Genomic DNA, 14,832 nt, shown 5'->3' with positions numbered 1-14,832 from the left:
AAGACTGTTACTGGTTTAGAACAAGTGGCTGGGGTGTGGCTAGGATATAAGCAGGTCTCTTGGGCTCCAAAGAAGTCAGCTGAGAGATACTCTCTAGTGGTGCCATCCTTGGTATGGTGACATCAGGCTTCATAAAAGGCTTCTCTCAAGAGATCTTGTCCTGATCACTTCCAGCAGCAGGGGCACTAATAGAAAGATGTGGCAGAAACAACAGAGTGCTAGAGGCTGGTGGAGAGGCTAGGGACAACGCAGTCAGCTCTGCTGGAGAGTTGAAGAAGAAGCAGTCGAACCGTCCGAGAGTGGCCACAGGAAGAAGGTCCATAGAGAGGGCTTCGAAAGCTGAGACTGAAGATGTGTAAGAGCCTGCAAGGAGCCAGAGAGGAGAAACTGCAGGCCATGGCCACTTGAAGGTGTCAGGGCCAAGGGTTTCCGACTTCAGGCTAAAAGCTGTAATGCTGGCCACTGTTAAAGCACCCTCATGTTCTAGACCTGCACAAAGAGAGACCTGCCACCAACAAGCAGAGGGGAATCCTGACACTTAGAGTTACTTGGATGGTGTGACACTGGCTGGAGACTCTAAAGTCTCTACACGTACACTGAGGTTTAACACCTTCAGATCTAGGGGCCCTGCTCCTCTGGCCTGAAAACGGGAGGGGATGCCACTGCCTGCTGCTCCCATCGCCCTACTTTTGCTGTTCACAGCTGCCAAACACGAAGACAGGAGCTGCCTGAGAATGCACCTGAAGACCTCCTTGCCCACCCACGAGTTCTGTCTATTCTGTATATATACATCACAAAGCCCTTAAAAAGGACAATACTTCCACAGATGAACACTGATGATATTAAGGTCAGCAAATACACACAGGAATACATATTGTATGGTTTCGCGCTTATGAACTTGCTATGGTAATCAAAATCATAAACACTGGAAATAGGAAGAAGGTTTTACTGGGGGGAGTGGAGATTAATGCGCTCTGAGGGTAGGGCTTCAGCACTGTAAGGGGAGAAAGTTATAGGGACTGTTGCAGCAGTGTGAACATAGTTACTGCCACTGGATTGCAGCTAGACATCATTAAGGTGGCCCACTTAATGTATTTCTTACTATGTAACAAGAAAGAAGCAGTCTCAAACATGCCCTTTGCTTTGTAGCAGGTGGATCTTAATGTAGAAACAATGTCACGTTTCTTTGTCTAATCCTCTGAAATGAAGTGGCTTTAGTTGCTCTGTGGCCACTGATGACCTGACACCTTTAACCCCGTTAGCTTTGGGTAGTTTAACCCAAGGAGCTCCCAGATGATAAAGGGATGCAGGCATTGGCATTCAGGTGCGCGTCCTTGCTGGACATGCAGCTGCTGTAGTAGTGGGAACAATCCCAGTGTCCCTTTTCAGTCTACCCCATGGATCACAAAATGACTTACATGACAATTCTTGTACAGGAGAGGTTTTCAATGACAGCTGAATGCAAAAAGCCACCAAGCGCTTCAACCTCTTTTACACGCTGCACAGGAGTCAGGAATTCCTTCACTCACTGAATTTCAATCATTTCCACCATATGAAATGAATATGTTATAGTCCGTGCACTTTCCTTCACTTTATATGCCATGGGCGTTGTGTTTGTATAACAGTATCATTTGATATCAGCATTTTACGAGAGTTCCTTTTGATGTAACGTGAAGAGCATGTGTCGTTGACTTTCTGTGGGCCAGTGGTTTGAGATGTAGCTTTCCACATTGTCATGAATGCAAGGTCAAATTATACTTGGGTAATTGCAGCCTTTTAAAATTTTACTTGATATATAAAAGTCGTCGTTTGTACGGGAAGACAATATCTTGTCCTTGCTCTGGAAAAAGGCAAATGGCTTCAGCAGAGCAGAAGCCGGGCTTTGTCTAAGTATGACATCAAAGCCGTTGATAGTTTTAGTTCTCTGTAGATGAGATGACTTTTATACAGTGATAGAGATCTGCTTCCCACCAGCTGAAAAGGGATGGTAAGCCCTGCATTAGCTCATCAGCAAGGGTACAGAGAAGCCGAGAAATGCTGTGTTGATGCTTAACGGACATGCTCAGGCTTCCTTCCCTTTCGCCCTGGAATTTTCTCTTGGCTTTCCCTTTTCCTGAAGATTTGTTGTTTGGGGCAGAAGAGTTGCATGAACTCTGTGATGTAGGACTCCAGAGTGACAGGACTCGTCACATCTAAATATAGATAAAATGCACAGGAAAAGACTGATTTTTTTTTCCAGTTCAGGTCACATGTCCATGTTGGAACCAGTGACCACTGGCCAGGAGGATGGATTATTTTGATTATTAAATCTAGACCATATATACACCCTGTGGCCAGATTTAACTGCCAAAAGTGAAGGAAAGAATGTAGATGCAAAATACTTTCCTCCTTCTATACAGCTACTGAATAAAGTTAAAAAAAAAAAAAAACCACCCAGGAGGCAAGTAGATTAAGTAGAATAATCTTGTCCAGGAAGACTTATTTATAAGGGATTTGTGGTTGTTTTTATTCTGTTTCATTTTTGTTAGTTGCACAAAACCACTAGTCTTCCATATGATTTGAAAAGTGGCTCCTTACATTTAAAAGTTAGAGTTGAATCAGTGTTTTCAGCTGCTTTTATATTCAACAGCCCCTTCTTAAGCTTTTTATTTGTTATTAGTGATGTTATAAAATTATATAATAGTCATTACTACAATATACACAGAAAAAACCCATAGTGCATAAAAATGTTTATGTAGACAAAACGTAATAGCCAAGATTAAGAAAAGAAACAGACTCTGTGATTCATGAGCCACCTCTGGAGAGTGACTTTATAGAGAACAGAGAGAAACCAGGGAATCTGATAATTATGTTTCAGTTTAAACATACAGAAAATGTCCAAGTGTTTTTGTTTGAGAAGTGCTGGACAGCTCCAGTGGGGGCTCAGCCACTAGAGGCCACAGCAGGAGAACTTCCTTTTTCCCAGAAGGGCATCTTCAGAGTGAGCTTCTTCCTTATGTCTGAGTACTCAAAGATCTGATAAGCTAGTTGTTATTTTTAAATGCTTTGAAGTTAGTGTGCAAGATAATGGATTTCACTATGATATTTTCACACATGCATAGCATAGTATCCTTCCTCCTCTCCTCCCTCTTCTCCCCAACATCCGTTCCTTTCTCTATACATATTCTTTCTACTTTTATCACACACACACACACACACACACACACACTCCATTTGTCTTTCTAAATATGTATGCTTAATTGGACAAGAAGAACTTAAGAACATGTGGGTACCTAGACCAAACTTCCGACTGACTGAATGAGTTTTTCTGTATGGCACATGGGAGTCTGTACTCTTCACTCTTTTAGTTCATATATCCTGGCACTTGCAACAGGATCAACACAGAAATCAAAATCTAAAGCATTTCCTTTCTTCTTAGCTTCAGGCCTAAAGGTTAACTTATACAGGCACACTCGCTCCATCCATCTTCCCCCTTGGTACTCATCTTAACCTCCTCCACCACCTAATGCTGCAGAAAGAGCACAGAAGCACAAGTCAAGACAGAGAGCTCAAAACCCTTGCAGAAGCTTTGTCAACAGTCTGATTACCTGCTAACCAGTCTCTGCTCTTGCTAGTTTGGCTCTAAACTAGGTCTTCATCTATTACATTTTATAGAAAACACCACCTGAGGAAGAAGAGAGAGGTGATAAAGGCAGAATGGGGCTGTGGTTTCTGAATCCTTAATTTAGCTCTGTCTTAATTACCCAGACCTTAGAAATAAGACCTATCATGTCCTCTTGTAAGGTGACATCTGGCAAAAGAGACTTCTGTATCATTTTGCAAATCTTTGCTGCAAATATGCAGAGAAATCAAAGCCATTCTGATTGCATCCAGCAGTTCAGTTCATGCTCCCCCAAGATTTGTTCCCAATTGAGCTCTGTGATCAGAAAGGCCTGCCAAGCACATGGCAGTTTGGTGTCAGGCTACTGACTCTTAATGACATGCCCTATGCTGATGGTATTTCAATATCTACAGTGTGTTAGTTACTTTTCTTACTGTTTTGGCCAAATATCTAACAAGAAGCAACTGCAGAAGGGAAATGTTTATTTTGCTTCATAATCCAGAGCAGATAGTCCATTGTGGTAGGGAGGCATAGCAGAAGGATCAGCTTCTGTCTGTGGCAGGAGGAAACTGCTTGCTCACCTGTTGACCGATTAGAAGGAGAAAGGAGGATGTCAGTATTCAGATGGCTTTCTTGTTCTGGACTGGCCCCTGGCTCACAGTGACAGTTCAAGTCAGGATGGATTCTTTCTTACTCGGTGAATCCTCTCTGAAAACATTCCTTTAAAAAATTAACTTATTTATTTTAAAATGTTTATTTACTGTGTGGAGATAGGGAACGTGTGCTATGGTGTATGTGTAAACTCATAAGACAATTTGCAGAAGTTGGTTCTCTCCTTCCATTACCTTGGTTCTGAGGACTGAACTCAGGACTTCAAGTTTGACAGCAGGTTATTTTATGTATTGGGCCATTTTTCAGTCCCTGAAACCATTCTTACACACACACACACACACACACACACACACACACACACACACACACAAAGCACACTTTCATTAGTACCCTGGGTATTTTAATCCAATCAAGTTGACAGTCAAAATTAGCCATCTCACATACTCTAAGCCATGAGGTTGAGGTGTTCCATTAGTCAATCAACAGAGGGCCTTCACTAATAAAACATGGAATCAACAGTTTCTCTTGGTGCTTGCTAGTGTATACTAAAGGTCAGATAACTAAAGGCTCCTGGCCAAATCTAGGCTGTTAGTTGCCTTTAAAAAGAGACAGAAACAAAAATAGATTTAACCTACTTTTAAAGTTTCATAAAAGCGAAACAAGGAAAAAGATGTTACTGATGAGCCCTAAAAGATTTGTCCTTCCTGACCCTAGAAGCGTTGTGGGTGTGGCTGCTGTGTCACATGGGCATCAGTAGGTGGCAAAGAGGAGAGAGGCTCCTCTACGCTCAGTGTTCTGACCTACGAACACCTGAATGATTAGGAACCTAAAATTCCCTGAAGAAGGCAAGCCTGAGACGACTATCAGTTTGGTGGTAGGTAGGCCTGGTCGGGCTCCCAGAATGGGAAGCCAGTCAGAGACAAGAAGAACCCTGCATGGGACCATGGGCCCCTGGGCAAGAGTGACCCCGAGAAAGATGACCATTGCATGGGGCCATTTTGTCAGGCCATGAATGGAGTGTGCTCAAAACAACCACCAGACCAATACCATGGTGCCCGAACAGGGAGATAGCCTGAGATGCCTACCAGTCCAGTGCCTTACAGGCCTGGGGGAGAGGGGACAGAGTAAGCCCAAGATAATCCCTGCCCAGCACCATAATGCACAAGTGGGGAATAGCACTCCTGAGACCATGCCTGAGATGACCCCAGGCACTCAGAAACCCCAGGTGCAATAAGAGGAGCAAGTGAGTGGTAGAGAAATATAAGAGAAAGGAACGGAAGGACGTGGGCACAATAAAGAGAGTTTGAGATGGAGACACGAGGGTAGTGAGGAATAGCCTGATGTGAGTAGCCAGTGATGGCACCTGGGTCCCACTGGTCCTGAGGGCGTGAACATGGGAGAGCTGGCCCCATCACTTGTCCGCCATGTGGTGACATGGGCAAGGGAGAGATGCCTCTGCCTCCCCCTTCCCTTATAGCACACCAGAGAGCTGACCAGGAAGTCATCAGAGCAGGAGAGCTGATCCTGCCCCTCACCTGCTGCAGCTCTCAGGAGAGCAGGCCCTGCATCTCACCTGGGCAGCAGGGTAGGGCTGGCTCTGGTTGTGGGGGTTCCTGGTGAATTTGCCCAAGGGTATGAGGGCAGGAGAGCAGGAGAGCTGGTCAGCCCAGACACCTCTCAGGCCCCCATCCAGGGCTTTGAATTCACCTACCACAACATCAACGAAATGCAGGAGTGCATGAAGGGGCTGCTACTACAGACCCCAAACTGCAGGATCTCTGTGACATATGGCAACAACATAGGGTATCTGAGAGGAGTCTCAGTAAGGTTCCAGTGTTGATAGAATAGCAGAAGCCAGGGGCCTCATACCAGTCCAGCAAGTCATTGTAATGAACACTTGCAAGGAAAGAAGTATAGACAAAAGGGTATACCATGGAAACACTGACACTACAGCTTCTACAAAGAGATTTTTTCCCTCTGTTTTGAGATGGGGGGGTTGCAAGAGTGGAGGGTGTGTACAAGGGGAGAGGGTAATGAGTGGGATTGGGGTACAGGATGTGAAATTCACAAAGAAACAACAAACAAACAAAAGAACAAAAAAAAATACCCTCTAATCCCTTAATTGGTTTAGAATTCTTGGAGGCTGGTGAATCTGGTTGCTACGAGGTTGGTTCTCCTCCAGGTTGGTTCAGAGACTGGCTTGTCTCTTAACTTTTTTGAACGGAAGATCAGCTACCAAGTTACTTCTAAGCCAGTTTATACAGCTGCCCTCCATTTCCTGGGTTAATGTTCCAACTTTACAGACATCAGAGCCCTATTTTGGCTTCTGCCAATTTCTCTGGAAACTCTCTTTTGCACTGATTTGAACATATCACTAATGTGGACTCAGGAAGAGATGCATGTGATCAGATCTGAGGCTGGCTGGCTCCTGCATGCCATTGTTTCAGGTAATAGTTTCAAGGCATCTGGCACGGGGGAAAGGATATTATCATAACCGGTTAAGCCGTCCTCAATTGAAATTCAATCTTCATTGCTCAGCGAGTTTGGGAACCCTCAGTCACTTGACATTCATAAATTTGTTTCCTCATTTGTAACTCTAAGATAATGCCATGTACCCTTGAGGTAGAAAGGTTTGGAAACAATAAACCTAGGTGCAAGTGTGTTTAGCCTATAAGCCCTGGAGGGCCTGTTCCTGCTTTCTCTGCCCTGGCACTATACCAGTGTGTGTGTGCAGGAAACTTTCCTTTAAAGTTTTATTTTTCCTTTAGTTAATTAAATGTGTATGTGTGTTTTGCTTGCATGTATATCAGTGCACCACATGCTTGCCTCATACCCCAGGAGATCATCAGAAGGTATCAGAGTCCCTGAAACTGGAGTTCTGGACGTTGTAAACCACCATATGTGTACTTGAATTAAATTTGAGTCATCTGCAAAAACGAGTGCTGTTAACTACTGCGCCGTACCTCCACCCCTAAAATTTTATTTTTTGAGATGTTTTATGTGTCCTAGGCTAAGCTTAAAGTTGTATATCAACTATGTTAAAGATGATCTCAAACACACACAAACACACACACACACACACACCACTGCCTCTATCCCCTGAGTGTTGGCATTATAGATGTGTGCCACCTAGTTTATAGGGTACGGGGATCAAGCACATGTTTAATGTTGGATTAGGACCCTATCCACTGATTACATCCCTAGCCTCCGGAGGAGACTTCTTATTCTCTTCCTCAGTCTTCTAGGCACTTTTTCTGCATTAGTTTGGACTACAGGTATATTCTGAAGACTCTCTTCTGGATCTGTGGTAGAGAGTGAGGGTCAATGAAAGCATTTGGTCTTAGGAGTAATTTCAGATCTGAGAAATTTGGCTAGGGACTTATGAGCTAGGCAAGGTTGGAGGAAGAAGAAGGAGGAGGCACAGGAGGAGGAGGAAGAGGAAGAGAAATTAGATAGCTTATTCTGAAGATTAGATAAGATTAGATAAGACCACAGAGAACAACGTGTTCATTAGATATACTGTTGAGGACACATTTTTATGGTTATTTTTCTCTGTATATAAAATTTTGGCTCAGGGCCAGTGAGATGGTTCAGTAGTTAAGTAAACCTACCACTAAGCCTGACAAGCTCAGTTTGATGTCCAGAACCCACGTGGTAGAAGGACAAAACTGATTCCCAAAATTTGTTCTCTGATCTCCATACATATATAGAAAATAAATAAATGTGATTTTAAAAAAAAGATGGTAAAATGTCTGGCTCAATTGTTTTGACTATCAGAATCATTTGGTAAGTAATGGCTGGATGGATAGATGGACACCAGATACATCAGCCAATAAGTTAGTGCAGTCATGAGCATCAAGATACTGGACTCTGAACATCCTGGAGTGAATCCTAGCTTTGCCTCTTAACAGCTTTATATCCTTGAGCAAATTTTGTAACTTCTATGTTGTCTAAAGAAGGGATAAAATCTTCCATATAGGATAAAGCTAAACCGTCTACTCAAATAATCTGGCAAAAAAACAAAAAACAAAAAACAAGTAGTCTGCAACACATGCCTTTTATTTTTTAATCACCAAAGTCAACATTAACACCAAGTACTCATTATGTCTAGCATGTATCCCATTCGTAGTGCAATTAATCCAATCATTTCAAGAAATCTTGCAACAATATAAAAATGCCATTCTAATATCCAAGAATGCCTAGCTTTAACATATCAGATGCAGCACAATGAACTATTTTTATTCTTTAGTTAAAGCTGCAGATTAACATTGTGCTGGTTTGAATGAAAATGCCCCCATTGACTTTTTTATTTGACTATTTCATCTCCCCCCCCCCCCCGTTGATGGAACTGTTTGAGAAGGATTAGGAGGTGTGGCCTTGTTGAAGGAGGTGTGTCACTGGGGATGGGCTTTGAAGTTTAAAAGCCCAGGCCATGCCCCTTTAGATTTCTCAGTATCTGCCTAATGCTTGTGAGTCAGTTGCACGCTCTCAGCTACTCCTCGAGCTCATGTGTGCCCGCCTGCTGCCATGCTCTCCACCACCATGATCACAGACTCTACACTCCCCAAACTGTAAGCCTCTAACTTGGTCATTGTGTTTTGTTACAACAATAGAAAAGTAACCAAGACAAATATATAGAGTAATGAATCCGTTACGGCATTTCCATACATGTTTGTCATTCTAATGTGTTTCCCTTTTTCATTGCTGTCCCAGAACCCACTGACACCTCTGGCTTACTCTCTGATTTCCCCAAGATGCCCCAGAACCTCTGCTTTCTTATTATGTACTCCATTATACTCCCTTTTCCTACATTTAAAAGTTTTTTCTCTCCTATGACCTCTTTTCTACTTTCATGACTCCATATGTAAACAGATCCATGTAAAATTTTTAAATGTAGTTCTTGGTTTTGGAGAAATATTTGTGATTCTGATTCTGGATTATTTCAATTAATACAAGCTTTCCCCTTTCTGTATGCCAATAACAAACTTGCTGAGAAAGAAAGTGGTATATGTTGGGGGAATCCCACTCACAATAGCAAAAATAACACCTCAGAATAAATCTAACTAAGGAGGCAAAATAACTTTTACAATGAAAACTTTAGGATGCTGAAGGAAGAATTAAAGAAGACACTAGAAGATTGAAAGGCCTCCCATGCTTATGAATTGGCAAAATATTGAGAAAATAGCTATAGTACCATGATATCTAATGACCTGAGTTTGTGCTTTTCTTAAAATATCCTTGTGTTTTTATCAAAGTCCAAAAATGGCCTTGTGGAATTTAACTATCTTGGTTCATATATATATTTTATTTTTTATTTTTTTATTTTTCAGCAATTGAGATACAGCATTTCATGCTTTCCTGGTTTTGGGGGTTAATAATGGGTGTACTGATACAATACTTATGGTTTTGCCCATGCAGGTGGGTTGATGGTTTTCTACCTTACAGGGCTTAATCTTAATACTGTTTCTTGGCTTTGTGTTTTTGACATCTTTGTGTGTCACAGCAAAATTCTTCTTTTGGCAAGGCTCATTTGGATCTCTAAATGTCTCTTGTGTTTGTCTTTTTCTACATCTGGGACTTCTGCTATAATTTTATTGAATCGTTTCTCTTTTAGTTTTTTTGCTATCTACCCTTTTTCTTACATGGAATGGATTCTTAGGTTGGTTTCTTGATTTTACCCCAGAATTCCTAGAAATTGTAATCATGCTCTCCCCTGTACCCTTTTGATTTTAAAACTTAGTATTCCTTCAGCAATTTTCTCTATATTCTTTCGTCTGCTTGGCCAATTCTTTTGGTGACACTTTAAATTTTTTCTTTTGTTGTTATTGTTTTGATTTTAATTTATTTAGCTTTTATTTCAGCATTTCTATATTTTTGTCAAGAAATCTCAATTTTATTTCTGACATTTTTCTTTCATTATTGACTTTTTCATCAATATTGCTGATTTCCTCATCGATTTTGCAAACTTTTTTCTTTATGGTAATGATGTTTCTCTTGGACCTGAGTTGAACTTATCCACTTATTTGTATGCTATTTGAGACTAATGAGTATTTTTACCTGAAAACTTTAAAAATCTCCATTTGGCATTTTACCTGTTTTGGCACTTGTGACCTCAGTAGTTGAGGAGTTGTGTTTTAGAAGAAGTTTTAGAGAAGTTTTCAGCAAAAAACTTTTTCCCCTTCATTTTCACATTTCTGATGTGTCTGTGTTGTAACCTGCTCATCTGCTGGTTTGGGGGGGGGGGGGTGGTGATTGTTACTGGACAACCCAGCAGGCTCAATTCTCAATCCCATTCCAGGAGAAAACAAACTCCTATGACAGCAACAATTCCAGAAATAATGCTTAAAATCATTTACAGCTCACTAACACATCACCAGTAACCAGTGAACCCAGAGGGAAAAGCTACTGTAGAAGGTACTATGTAGTTAAACATTAGTTCAGGCAGGTGTGGAAATTATAATAGTATCAGATAAAGTATGGGATGGGGAGAGGGAAGACACAGGAGAAGGGCTAAATGGAAGAAAGAGAAGAGAGGAAGAGTGGGGAAGAATGCTGTGAGGAGGAAAAGAAAAGAGCAAGATACAGGTTACAAGAAAACAAGGGTTCCCTGGTAATGAAAAAAGTTCAAATACAAATATAGATAAATAAAAGAAAAAGAATGAAAAACATGCCAAGTATTGAAAAAAAAATAAGGTAAACTCAAAACACTACTCAATATGAGGGGAGGAGAGGGAGGGAAAGAGGGAGGTAAAAACAAGCCAAAGGGGAGGGGGAAAAATTACCCATCAATGAAAAAACAGTGAGTATCCATAATTAGATGAATGCCTAAAGAAAAACAAATACTAAAATCATAAAAATTACAAAAAACCAGTAACGCGAAAGTCCTGCTTAAAGTGCTGTAAAGAAGGTCAGCGTGACAGAGGTGGACAGAAGCGCAGAGGCTGGAGCTGCTTCTGGGTCCGTGAATAATTGGAGGCCTCAAGGAGAGGAGTGCGGCTGCGTCAGATGAACTTGTGAACAGCTTGCTTGTTCCCTGGTTCGTGTTGCTGAGTCTGTACTGGACACGGATCTGATGTCTGCCCGAGCAGCGTCTTAGCAGTTTCCCTTTGTGATGCAGGGGTCTCTGCTGGCCACACTTTACACTTTATGGACTTGGGAGGGTCCTCTCATTCTCTTCAGACTCCCCGGATTACATGTCCCGGAGTGGCTAACGTTTTTTGCTCGCGTGTCCCCCATGTGTGTTAGGGATGTGGGAAGGAACAGCAGCTCAGGTCAGTACAGGGGTTTTGTACTGTGAAGGCCCCCTGAGGATTAACCACCCTGCTGGAAGGGTGCAGCTGTAGGTGTCGGGTACATCTCCAGAACTTCAGAGTGCTCAGGCTCTCCGATGGTGAAAGTCAGTCTCCAGATGTTGATCTACCCGTTTATCTCAGGTTCGGAGCTATCTGACGCTAGCGTGATTCTCGGTTGATGAGGCCTGCTCCATCTCTTCCCCTAGGCCCTTCCCAGTTTGAGCAGAGACTCCCACTGTGTGCCCTTTTGGACCATCAGTGTCTACTCTTCCTGCTTTCACAACTGCTTCTCCAGGCCTTTTCTCACCTAAGGGCTGTGACAGAACAAACCGAGGCTCCCCAACCTGTGGTCATTTCCTGATCTCACATCCTTAGGGTAGCTCAGTGTGTGTGTGTGTGTGTGTGTGTGTGTGTGTGTGTGTGTGTAAATGAGCATATGCGAGGCCAAAGGCTGACTTCATTTATTGTTCTCTGTTTCTCTCCATCTTACTTTTTGAGACAAAGTCTCTCACAGAACCCAAAGCCTCAGCTCACCATTGTATTCAGGGCGAGTTCAACATTTTTATTCTTTTGCATTTTCATGCTCATCAGATTTAAGGAGCAAAGGCTAAAATGAAGTCAAGCCCATCATAAATTATAGTGCCAAACGAAGATTCTAAATCCCAATGGTCTGGCCCTGGAGTGTTCTCTGCTCAGAATCATGTTCAGCCGGTGCAATTCCCCCTTCAATTAACCTTCACAGGTTCTATATTCAAACACCTCCTGATCTGGGAGGAAGTTTCACGAGAGAGCAAGTGGTTAGGATCTCACCTCAGGTGACGGGTTCATGACTCCTTCCATCTCTCTCTCTCTTGAGAGAACATCTACAGGCCTGAACTTGTGCAAGTCTCATGGTGGTAGCCACAGAGGCCCTTTAGGACGGCTATAACCGCATTATGCCTAGAGGACAGTGGTACACAGCAGGAGAATTGCTTTTTCTTAGCAAAACATCGGAGCATATACATTTCTACCAGAAGCAGATAATCCTTTTTGAAAGAATCAATAAAAAAAATATAAATGAAACCAAAGACTGCCATTTCATAAAACCAGTGAATTTAGAGCTAATGTGGAATTAAGAAATAGGGGAGGAAAGTCAGATGGAGGTAGAACTCAGAGGTGAATAGCAGCAATGAATGGATGTGATGGCGACTGTGATCAGGTATGAGATCTTTTACCAGAACCATACACTGGCCTCCTCTCCTTTCCTCCCCTCCCCTTCCTTCTCCCCTCTCATCTCCTCTCCTTTCTCTTCCTTTCCCTTCCCTTCTTTTCCCTTCCCTCCTTCCCTCCATCCTTCCGTCCTTCCTCCCTCTCTTCCTTCCATCCTTTATCCTCTTCCCCTCCCTCCATTTGCTCCCTTGGTTTGTCTGTATTTTCCTTCCTTTTCTTTCAAAGAGTATACATATAGTTGTAAATGTCAGAATGCAGAATAAACCACCTCTCCTAAGTTGTGTGCACATTGTAAAAATGGTCCCGAGGCTGTTTTAGGCTTGCTTTTCATTTGCTTATTCTCCCCGACCCTGCAGGGTCTAGTTGACATTTATTGCTCTTTTCCTCCTGCCCTGCCCACAGTAGCATAAACATTTCCGTTTTCCCCTGCCAGGCAGCACTTACCTCCACCCTGATTGTTTTCAGGCTTCCCATCTGCTGTGGATGCTTTTATGTGCATGCTTAGTCCTCTTTTAAGAAAGGGGATTATGGGTTAAGAACAGAGAGACTCCCTTAAACCTGAGAGTCAAAAAAAAAAAAAAAAACCACTGAGCAGCAGCAGGAGCAGCAGCAGCAGCTGTCATCAGTGTCACCGCTGCAGACAGCAAGTGTTGACAAGTTACCGTTTGGATGTTTGTGCCTCTCTGTCCAAGCTTGGCAAATTAAACTCTGTCTTGAAGGTGACAGTATTATAAAGTGGTGCTTTTTGGAACATGGTTGGTCATGGCATCAGAGCTCAAGACTGGGATCTTTATCCTTATGAAAGGTGTGGCGCTCAGCTCCTTTTTGCCACTGGGCACCTTCACCCAAAATGTTGAGGCAGAATCTGATAGCCTTCATATTTAACTTCATTTCGGACCAAAAGAAGATGGCTGTGTATCAGTGAGAAAGAAGCTTTTCAGCCAGGCAACAAACCTGAGCTTGGTTCTGGAGTGCTTAGCCTTTAGATCTGTGAGCAATATGTTTGCGTTACGTGTGAGTCACCTAGCCAAACGTTCTATGCTACAAAAGCCTGACTGGACAGATGCATATATTTGGCTGTAAACATTATCAGTGTGAACGACCACTCTCTTTTCTCTCTTTAATTGCTTCTCATGGTTACCAAAGTTTGCTAATGGAGGTAAACTCTTCCAGGCTAATAAGAGGGTTGCCCTCACCAAACACAGAAATAATGAGAAAAGTCACAGTACGTTTCTTAACTCTTGTCAAACCTGCCGATCCAAATCATCATCATTAGGAGATGCTAAAGTAGTTATGCATATCCACAGGGTCCTATTAACTACAGGTTACTTCTGGGTTATGAAAGGAGAGGGTATTTACACAACGAGGAAGTTAGGTTGCCACCACCCATTGATAGATCCACTTGGCGTTGCTGAAATGGGTCCATCTTGCCACTGTGTGACTTCTGGAGTTAAGCGCTTTTATCCAAAATTTTAACAGGAAGCTGACAGCTTTAGAATTTAATTTCTATTTTACAGGGAATGTGAGAGGTAAAGGAAAACATTATATAATGCCATGATAAAAGAATAAGAAAAACCTGAGATGTAAAATATTCTGAAGAACAATAGCCTCCTTCTGAAGAACAAGGAAACCTCTGCAGGTGATGGTTAAACTTACAACTGTGGTGATGGGTCATACATGGTGTCTCCTCACGTCCAAACCTATCAGCTTCTACGAATTAAGTTTTTATATGCAAGTTAGAACTCAATAAAGTTACAAAAAAAACTATTTGTGGTATTATATTCAGTTGCTGGAATAACAGCTGCTTTGAACTTGAAAAAGATGTTTTAGAGAAAGTTGGAGAAATACATACACATATATACATACATATAGGCACATATGTATGTATATATATATGTGTGTGTGTGTATATATATATAAAATTGCTGTAAATCTTTTTCCAATATTTGAAAAAGTTTTTATATGATATATTTTGATCATGTTTTTTCCCTTTTCCAGTTCCTCCCAGACCCTCTGTATCTCCCTACCCACCTAATTTAACATTCTCTCTCTCTAGACAAATAAACAAACAAAACTCAAGAAACACACACACACAAAAACCCACAAAAAGATGAAAAG

General features: G+C 42.1%; 1 protein-coding gene and 1 non-coding gene across 3 annotated transcripts in view; one reads left to right on the top strand and one right to left on the bottom strand.

Moving 5' to 3' along the window:
* Positions 1-14,832, bottom strand: part of LOC110546480 (NXPE family member 4) — a 228,696-nt gene that overhangs the window by 91,349 nt on the left and 122,515 nt on the right. The window lies entirely within an intron of this gene.
* LOC132651701 (small nucleolar RNA SNORA17) lies at positions 4,917-5,047 on the top strand. The gene has a single exon (XR_009589288.1). It is a non-coding gene; the product is annotated as a small nucleolar RNA SNORA17 (small nucleolar RNA).

This window comes from Meriones unguiculatus, chromosome 1, assembly GCF_030254825.1.
Source record: "Meriones unguiculatus strain TT.TT164.6M chromosome 1, Bangor_MerUng_6.1, whole genome shotgun sequence".
Taxonomy (NCBI): domain Eukaryota; kingdom Metazoa; phylum Chordata; class Mammalia; order Rodentia; family Muridae; genus Meriones; species Meriones unguiculatus.
The sequence above is the reverse complement of the archived record's forward strand: the minus strand, read 5'-3'. Positions and strand labels throughout refer to the sequence as shown.